This window comes from Equus przewalskii, chromosome 17, assembly GCF_037783145.1.
Source record: "Equus przewalskii isolate Varuska chromosome 17, EquPr2, whole genome shotgun sequence".
In the NCBI taxonomy this organism is placed as follows: domain Eukaryota; kingdom Metazoa; phylum Chordata; class Mammalia; order Perissodactyla; family Equidae; genus Equus; species Equus przewalskii.
In genome coordinates this window covers 43087815-43097770 of record NC_091847.1, presented here as the reverse complement: position 1 = coordinate 43097770, position 9956 = coordinate 43087815, and the positions used below count along the sequence as shown (strand labels likewise).

General features: G+C 35.8%; 1 long non-coding RNA gene across 1 annotated transcript; it reads left to right on the top strand.

Moving 5' to 3' along the window:
- The first annotated feature begins 4684 nt into the window (after window positions 1-4684).
- On the top strand, window positions 4685-6522 carry LOC139076803 (uncharacterized). The gene is made up of 3 exons (XR_011528785.1): window positions 4685-4800; window positions 5275-5361; window positions 6446-6522. It is a non-coding gene; the product is annotated as an uncharacterized lncRNA (long non-coding RNA).
- Window positions 6523-9956: the final 3434 nt, after the last annotated feature.

Genomic DNA, 9956 nt, shown 5'->3' with positions numbered 1-9956 from the left:
CTTGCACTTTAGGGACAGTATTAAATAAAATAAGTTTTACTTGCACATAAGCACTGTGATACCGTGACAGTTCATCTGATAATCGAGAGGGCTACTAAGTGACGAACGGGCAGGTACAGTGTGGATGCACTGGACAAAGGGATGACACATTCCCAGTGGAACAGAGTGAGACAGTAGGAGATTTCCTCACGCTGCTCAGAAAGGTGCTCAATTTAAAATTTATGAATTGTTTATTTCTGGAATTTTTCATTTAATACTTTCTGACTGTGATTGACCATGAGTAACTGAAAGTGCTGAAAGCGAACCAATGAATAAAGGGGGACTATTGTATTCTCATAACATGAGGAAATAGAAACTACCTTCAGAGTCCCCAGTCTTATCCTATTGTCTTATTTTTTAAAACTTTAGATTGTTTCACTCAGTTCCCAGTTTTGGATTTTCCCAATGTGTTAAGCAGAGGAAAATAAAAGATAAATCATAAAATGTCAAAAAAAAATTTAAACACGCATAAAATGTAAGACCCGAATTTGACTTACTTCTCAGATTCATGCAGGTAAGAATCAATGAACATAATCTCTCTTTTGCAAACTTACTGTTTCTGAATTATATATTGCTCAATATACAATTTTTCCTCTAAAGCCAATGGAAAGAGAATGATGACTTCAACAGCAAAGATAACACTATATAAATGAGCTCAACGATGGTCATCCTTTACTCAATTGGATTTAAGATGAATAAACAATTTCAATAAATTGACTTAATTAGATTGTGCTTAAGTGTGCAAGCAGTCTATTTGCTGAAATCATGTACAATAACTTATTCAAGAAGTGCTGGTGTATAATTGCCTGAAGTCAGAAGATAAAAAAGAGAAAAAGCTGAAAATCCATTATGTTCGTGTTAACAGTCTAACTAAACTAATTAACTGCTATCTGAATTTTCACACCTCTATTTCCTGATCTTCTTGCCTCAAATCTCCAAGCTGCAAAAGCAACAAACAAAAAAACCATTTGAAAGAGAACAGTACTAAATATAATGCAGAATATCCCATTTTGTAAACCAGTTACTCTTATTTTCTCCACCCTCATGTGTTTACATTGTTTGACCAACAACCTTGTCATCTATACTCTCTATATTACTTATGTATCTTAATCAGTTATCCGCACACAAATGAAATAATAAAATATTTTCTGTAGAGCTATCACCTTAACCTGACTCATGTGTATAGCTACTTTTAAATTTAATACTGAGAATTAGAATTCCTGATACTGCAGAAAAGTGTGGGAGATCTGCAAATTCAAACTTTTTAAATAATTAAATAAAAAGATTTCAAATCAAGTACCAATACCCAGCTCTCCAAATTTGTTACACCATATTGAAAATGTCTAGAGTTTTCTTCAGTTTCTAACTGGATTTGAATACACAAACTCTCAGTTACAGCTAAAATCAATTTATCCACACACCTTCACTAACTAGGATCTGTTATCTTATATTTGATTTTTAAAGAAAGAGACATATGAAAAGGAAACAAGTTTTCCTAATTAGGAATTTATGCTTATGTAACAGGAAAGTGAACAACGGTCAACAGAAATCAAAGACAAACTGTTATGTTGAACCATAAGAAATCTCCAATATTTGACTTTTTTTTGTCTTACATAAATGGTTATTTAATATGGTTCAACCGGATTTCATTCTGGTTTAAATCAGAGTTCTTCATTTCTTATACATTCCAGTTAATGGAGGCATTATAATATAATGAAAGATCTCCCAAAAGTCTTCCAATTTTCATTACCTTAATGTCAAGATGCCAATTTTACCTTTGAAAATTTGAGAAGTGTGGCCAGCCCCGTGGCTGAGCGATGAAGTTCGCAAACTCCGCTGCAGCGGCCCAGGGGTTCGCCAGTTCGAATCGTGGGCGCTGACATGGCACCACGCATCAGGCCACGCTGAGGCAGCGTCCCACATCCCACAACTAGAAGGACCCACAACTAAGAATATACAACTATGTACTCGGGGGCTCTGGGAAGAAAAAGGGGAAAAAAATTGAGAAATATAGCCTATAATATATCCCCATCACCAAATAACAGTCTTGTAAGTCACTATAATGAAATGCAGTTTATTGAACATACAATTATTCTCATAGTGTATTATTCTCTTGTAGAAGATATTCTGCTGTTGCTTGATGATTGGCTTTACAGATATGTATTTTATTGTGATTTACTGTGTAATATAATTTATTTCAATTTTGTTTACAAGAAGAGATGATATTGATAGTGATAGCAATTTGTTTGAATAGATATATTTGCATTAAATTATTTTATATAATAATTATACCATGTGTAAAATACATAATAAATCATAATATTTTTACATCGATTATTTCTTTATAGTTTCTGATACACTTTAATTTACAGAGTTCTAGACAAAACAGAACTACCATGAACAATTTTCTTATTTTTATTAATAATAATTCTTCTTTCTTGATAACTTTTCATCCATGATTCGTGAATAACACTGAATCTGAAACTGCACCATCAATTTAAATAAATTAAGAACTCACAAACCACAGATCATGTTATATTCTAGAGTTGAATCTGCTACTAAGCAGTGTCATATGCATGAATAGAAATCTTTGAGAATGATCAGACCCTAATTTCTTGTGTTGCTATCCCTCTCTCATGCTGTCTGGCTTACAGATTGTCTGGCTAATTTCTACAGTTGAGTTCTGACTGTGAAGTGGCATTGAGGTTCAGCAGGACACACTTTCTGTATATATCCATGGCTGGTTGTGCAATTGGTAAGAACACTTAGCTAATGAATCCAAGGTCGTGAGTTCACTACTGTGTGGACATGTTTGCTTTGTTCTATTCAAGGGTTATGGATCACACCCCTCCTCACAGGTAACTTTCTCGTGCATATATGTTACTGGTCACAAAAGAGGTCCACACGATGGTGTTTGGGAGGATCAAAGCAAATCCATATGCACAGTTGGGAAAATCACCCAAAGTGCTTGTTCGCTAGAGACTGAGTCAACTTCTTCACCCAGGATTCCTGCTGTTCTGTGTTCTATGTTCACGTGTCCTCCATACTCTCCACCATGCCTCACAGCAGGGTGATGATGAGGCTCTTCAAGTTTGGGGGTGAGAAGCCCTTATTAATTATGTTCTACCACTCTGCTACATGCGTGGTAATGAAAGAATGAATCTAACACTCAGAGTCGTTGTCACAAATCCTATTCTTCCAGCCTTTGTATGTGGATTTTGAGCTTTAATTAATATCATCAAGAACACAAAATTTCTCAAATCAAGAGTCATAAACTCCACAAACCTAGGAAATTCTCACGTTATTAAAGAATTTGTGAGTCAAAAAAGAAACTTTTTCTAGTTATTTATAAAATAATTTCATAAAGCTGTGCTTGTTATAACTATCTAGTCCTCCCAGCCTTGAAGACATAACTGCAAGTAATGTACATATTTTTAGAACTTAGAAATATTTATCTTTCTAAAATGTAAACAGAAAAGTAACCAATAACATGAATGAAGATCTTTTATAGAGTTTAGAACTAATATCCGCTCCACTGGATTTTATTTTCTAACAAATTAATCATTTGCCTATAAGTATTTATGTTCTTCAAGTGTTAATCAAATTTTGAAAAGCAGTTACTGGTTGTGCTAGAGTGGAAGCCTCCAAAGGTAAAGACTTGGAATAGTTGCAGACCCAAATCATAACACACAAATAAGGCAGAGAATATTTACAAATAGAATTTCCAAGGTCTAAAAGTAAGAGTATTAAAACAGCATCAACCAGGCATGTCCATCTTGAAACTTTCACATAAATGTCAAAAGTGATATTATGACTAAATAGGATAAGGTCCTTGTGATATTGAGGTGCAGAAGGATTTCTTATACACACTCCAAAAATCCAAAACAAGAGTATACTTTACATCAATTAAAGAACTTCCGTAAAGTAAAAAGAAAAAGGAAACAAACTAGAAAAATGGACAAATAGAGTATTGCCACTAGTAAAGAGAGAAACGCAAATTTAAATAGCAATACTCTACCTGTAATGATATGCTACAGTACTCAGTGAAATTTAATGTGTAGATATCTCTACCATATGACTCTACAGTATGAGACCAGTCTGAGTATGTATGCCATCCAGAGAAACCCTTGCTTAGGTTCCTAAGGGGATATGTACATAAGTGCTTACTTCAGTGCTGTGTGTGTGTGTGTGTGTGAGTTGGAAGCAATCTAATGGCCCATCAGCAGGGAGATGAGTAAGTAAAAGTATGGATGTACATGATGAAATACTATGAGGCAGTCAGAAGTAATAAACTAGAAGTAGATAGTGGAAGATGAAATCTTAAAACTTACAGCTGAGTGAAAAAAGTAAACAAACAAAAACACAAAACCCAGCAAAATAAAAACAAGGACTATAGTATGACAGGCATTACGTAAGACTAAAAATTCCAATATACACAAAATGATCTTTTTAGGGATTCTTATATATCTTACAAATTTGCTTTCATATTAGAATGGGCACCTATTGGGAAGAGGAAAAGTGAAAGAAAGATGGGGACAATGGAGAAAAAAATAAAAACAAAATGGAACAGTGACAGACCTTGCAGAGATGGAAGATGATAAGGTGCCAAGAGCTGAGGAATGTAACTCGTTCCTTTGCAGGTTGTACAAGAGAAAGAAAATGGAGGAGGAGGAAAGAAGAGTCAGAAGAAAGAGGAAGAGGAGAGGCTCCAGCAAACATGTGCCTCCTACTCTGTCTAAGTCACCAAGGATGTGATTTTAAGTAAGTTTTGAACTCAAAGCAAAAGTGCAGTCAATGTTCTCAGAACACCCCCGACACAGTGCCTTCAGAGGATGGAAGTGCTTAGTTCACCTTATGCTTTCAGCAAAGATGCTGCTGGTTCTCATTCATCATATGATCCTTACATTCTGGTAACGATAGTCTCAGATTTTATTAATTCGGGAATTGTTTTTCTAACAAGGCTATTTGTGTGATGACAAGCCCATGTGACTTTGAATGCATTTGGTGAACCATTAGAATCTTAAAGGAGTACATTGGGTATACTAAGCTTGATTAGAAAAAGTGTCACTGATTGCCCTACAGCTAAACTCTTTATTAATTTGTACCGTGCAATTTCTAGTTTGAAATTCATAGGCATTTAGAAAATTAATCCTTCACAGAGAGAGGATAATTCAGGTGGTGAACCTAGTAGAAGGCAGCCCTTTTGGGTATTTACTCTGGACACATTATCCCCAGCAGAACTGAATGAAGAGCACTCTGAACCATTCACGGCACAAACCCTTCAGCAAGGCAAGTTCAGATGTTGGCCTTCATCAGCTTATGGTGAGTGAATAAATCTTGCATTTACATAGTCCTTTGCATTTTAAGAGTCTTAAAGTGCTTTACAGGCTACATCTGATTTAAGTAGGCAGAAATATAAAATCTCAGGGGCTAGGGGCAAAGCAATTCATGCTCTTAACCACACACACACACAAACAAACAAAAAAGCCACCAATTCTTCCTCAGTGGTAGAAATCAGTGTTGACAGGAAAATCTTTCACCTAGAAGCCAACTGTGATATCACAAGCATAAGATTATAGGCACATTTTCTGCCAGCCAGCTACATGGAAACTTGAAGCTGAGTTCTATTCTTAGTGATTTCAGTTCAATTCTCAGAGGAGTTTCGTGGCATAAATATCAAAGTGCAGAATTGACTTTGGAGCATAAGTACATAAAATAAAAGCTGGTTTCTATAGAAAAGGCAGTGGGATGATTAAACTCATATTAAACAACGTTATTTAATGGTTCCATATTTCTTTTATATAACTCAAAGGACCAGAAATAAACTCACAGAGCATTACAAAATCAGTGTATATCCAGCCGGAAAAATTGTTCAAAGGCTGATTATCTCTAAGATTTTTTCAAAGTGAGTATAAACTGGTAACACCTTGGAACTCAGTCAACGATTTTAATGTATACTAATTGCACATAATGTATGCTGTATGTCTACTATATGCATTTATGTATATCTACACACTTATTTTTTCAGAATATACCACATTAACAGAAATGCATATAGTCCATACATATCCATTTGTAAATGTACATATATACACACATCAGGGATGGCTCCCTGTAGAATAATAACATAAATATACCTGAAACTTGAATTTAAAAAACACAAATGTATCTTCAACTTTGCAAACAATCTATCCCTAGTTGTCTAGAGAAAAGCAACACTTTTAAAAATAAAGTTTTGCTTATTATATTACCATTGTGCACGCTGACGAAAATTCTTAGGAATATTAATGGATGACACTTTAAAACGTTGCCTAAATCTGTGGTTTCTCCTTTTTCTGTCAATATATTCTAATATTGTGGCTAAAGATACTCATGAAGAGACTTACTTTTTGTTTGATGATTACAGGACATGAACCTGGTGGCAAATCAAAATTGTCTTCTGAGCTGAGGAAAGTGACCAAGTATGTCTGTTTCCTTTTTGTTGTTGCTGTTTTAAGAAAAAAAATTGGCACTTAAAAATAATGATGACAATTCCTAATGAGAACATTCGTTGAAGACTGTGTGTCAGTGCCAGTATAAGCTAACAATTTCAACAAAGTTAGGTAGTTGATTGACATTAGCTGGGACATATAACATTCAAGGTGTGTCTGTATGAGTTTTGAATATTACCTTATTAATTGTCTCTGGACGGCATGTAACCTCCTAGCGTTCAGCTAAGTTTACATCACTTGGTATCTGTATATAGGACAGAGGGTCCTGATTCCTTTCTGATAACGAGCTAATAGACAAGTATGACAAACTTACCCTGCTGCCAATCTTCAAGTCTAATACTTGGTTTTCTGAGACTTTTAGAATAAACTAATATGGTCTACTAATGATATGGTCTGTGATTTTCATCAGTAGGTATCCTGGGAAAGGGTCAGTTTTAGAAATAAGTAGGTTATAGATGAGGGCACACTCAGGCCTGAGGGCCGCAGCACATCTGTGGCCAATTCTGAACAGATTTCTCAGACCTTTCAGCCACAGCCTCTGCGCTCTACTGGCAGGTTTGTAAACATCTTTAAAATAACGAAGAGGGGGAGGGGGCGGGGAATAGGGAGATGGTTGCCCCCAGATTGACAGGCACACCATGCGATTATCTTTTATTCCTTGTTTTTTTAAAAATGCATAGATTATTCATTCTCATAGCACATAGAGAAGAACAAAAGAAATGATTTCAATGTCTATTACCACCTATTATCTGGGACTACATTAAGGAGGTGCTGGTCAGCTTGGCTTCATTTGTCCTCCAGACGCTGCAGAGATGTGAGGCCAGGCCAATTGGGGTTAAAGTCAGCAAGGAACCAATACAGCTGGGGATCGTTAAGAGTGATCAAGGGGCAGCCAGAAGAAAAAGTCAGCTGAAAACAAGGCTGAGAGCTCTTCCAGGCAGAGCGGCAGAGTCGTGTGCATTCAGGAAACAGCCTAACCCCATCCAGCGAACTTTGTTGATTTAATTAGATTTTGTTTAAAATTCCAGAGTAGGAGCAGCTTGGTCAGCTTTGATGCAAAAATTGGCAGGGGAAAACTATTGTCAATTTTCAAAATTAATATTATTGGGGCATTTAAGAAAGGTTAAAAAATCTTTACCATGGTGAAAATATTTATATATGTAGTACAGCACACGATTGTCTCTTTGCTGATAAAATATTATCATCTTTCCGTGACCAATTAATACATAGATTGCGAATTTTAGTGGGAGCCTGCAGATTTATGCACTTTTAATTCATTGGCTTTCCTCCTGTCTCTGTCTCACACTTCCCTCACAGTACTTTCCAAATAAATTATTTGCACCAAATCCTTGTCTCAGAGTCTATTTAATGAAACTAAATCAAGATGTTGAAATTCTAGCAATTACTTAAATTCAATTCTTGCCTCACAGGGATGTTGTGAGGATCACATTTGGTAGTACGTGCAAAAATAGCTTTTAATAGTAAAATGATACAAGCGAAAGTTATTCAATTTCCTCCACCCCAACTATGTTTTTAAAGACCAAAAAATTTACTTTTGTACCTATTGTAATTTGCAGAATTATCAAAATAGAGGAGGAATTTAATAAAGGTCTGTGGGAAAATGCTAGAATTCTGTTGCTCTCTTGCCCACCTAAAATATTTTGAGAACTAAAGGAGGGCTTGTTGTTCTCATGGGCGTATAGATATGAGAGATGCTGCTACCGAGTCCTACCTTCTGCATGGTTCTGTGAGAGTAAGGTGTAATCCAAAACTGGGGAAGGGGAGGCAAAGAAAGAGGCAAGTAATATTAGCAAACACTAGATCTTTGCCTATATTGAGTCTTGCCTACAAAACATAGCCCTGAGGAAGACAAACAAACAAAATTCTGAGTCCCTAGAGGCCAAATTATTTTCCAAGGATAGGTTAAACCAAGTAAGATGCTGAAGGAGCAGATGGACTCAGTTCATTAGTGTATTTTTGTTGTTTTTCCATGGAGCCCTGGAAGTTTCGTCTCTTCTAGTATTTGCCTGTTTAGGCATAGCTTACACCAGTAGTTCTAAAAGTGTGGTCCTCAACCACAAGCATTAACATCATCTGAGAGCTTGTTAGAAATGGAAATTCTTTATTTTAAATTATTATTCAATATTTGTATATATTGCAAAATGATCACCACAAGTCCAATTAATATCCATCTTCATACATTGTTGTAAAAATTTTTTTCTTGTGATGAGAACTTTCAAGATGCACTCTCCTAGCTATATTCAGGTGTGCAATATGGTGTTATTAACTATAGTCGCCATGCTGTACATTACATGCCCATTACTTATTCATTTTATAGCTGGAAATTTCTACCTTTTGACACCCTTCATCCATTTTGCCCACTCCTCACCCCCTGCCTCATGCAACCACCAATCTGTTCTCTATATCTGTAAGCTTAGGGGGTTGTTTATTTATTTATTTTTTGTGAGGAAGTTTCACTCTGAGCTAACATCTGTTGGCATTCTTCCTCTTTTTACTTGAGGAAGATTAGCCTTGAGCTAAAATCTGTGCCAGTCTTCCTCTGTTTTATATATAAGTCGCTTCCACAGCATGGCTTGACAAATGGTGTAGGTCCATGCCTGGGATCAAAAGAGGAACTCACTGAACTTAACCACTATACCTTGGAGTCAACCCCTTTTGTTGTTCTTAGATTTCACTTATAAGTGAGATCACAGGATATTTATCTTTTTTTCTGTCTGATCTATTTCACTTTGCATAATGCCCTTGAGGTCCAGCCATGTGTCTCAATTGGCATGATTTCACTCCTTTTATGGCTGAATAATATTCCATTGTGTATGTACACCCAATTCTCTTTATCCGTTCATCCATCGATGGACATTTAGGTTGTTCCTATGTCTTTGCTATTGTAAATAATGCTGCAATGAACATGGGAGTACAGATATCTTTTCAAATTGGTATTTTCATTTTCTTCAGAAAAATACTCAGAAGTGAAGTTGCTGGATTATATGGTAATTCTATTTTTGATCTTTTGAGGAACCTCCATATTGCTTTTCATAGTGGCTGCATCAGTTTCCATTCCCACCAACAATGCACATGTTCCCTTTTCTCCACATCTTTGCCAACATTTGCTACTTGTATTTTTGATAATAGTTTTTCTAACAGGTGTGAGGTAATATCTCATTGTGGTTTTGATTTGCATTTTCTTCATGATTAGTGATGTTGAGCATCTTTTCATGTAACTGTTGGCCATTTGTAGGTCTTCTTTGCAAAGATGTCTATTCAGATCCTCTGTCCATTTTTTAATTGGGTTGCTTGATTTTTTGCTATTGAGTTGTATGCATTCTTTATATATCTTAGATATTAACCCCTTATCAGTTATATGACTTGCAAATATTTTTTCCCATTCAGTAGGTTGCCTTTTCATTT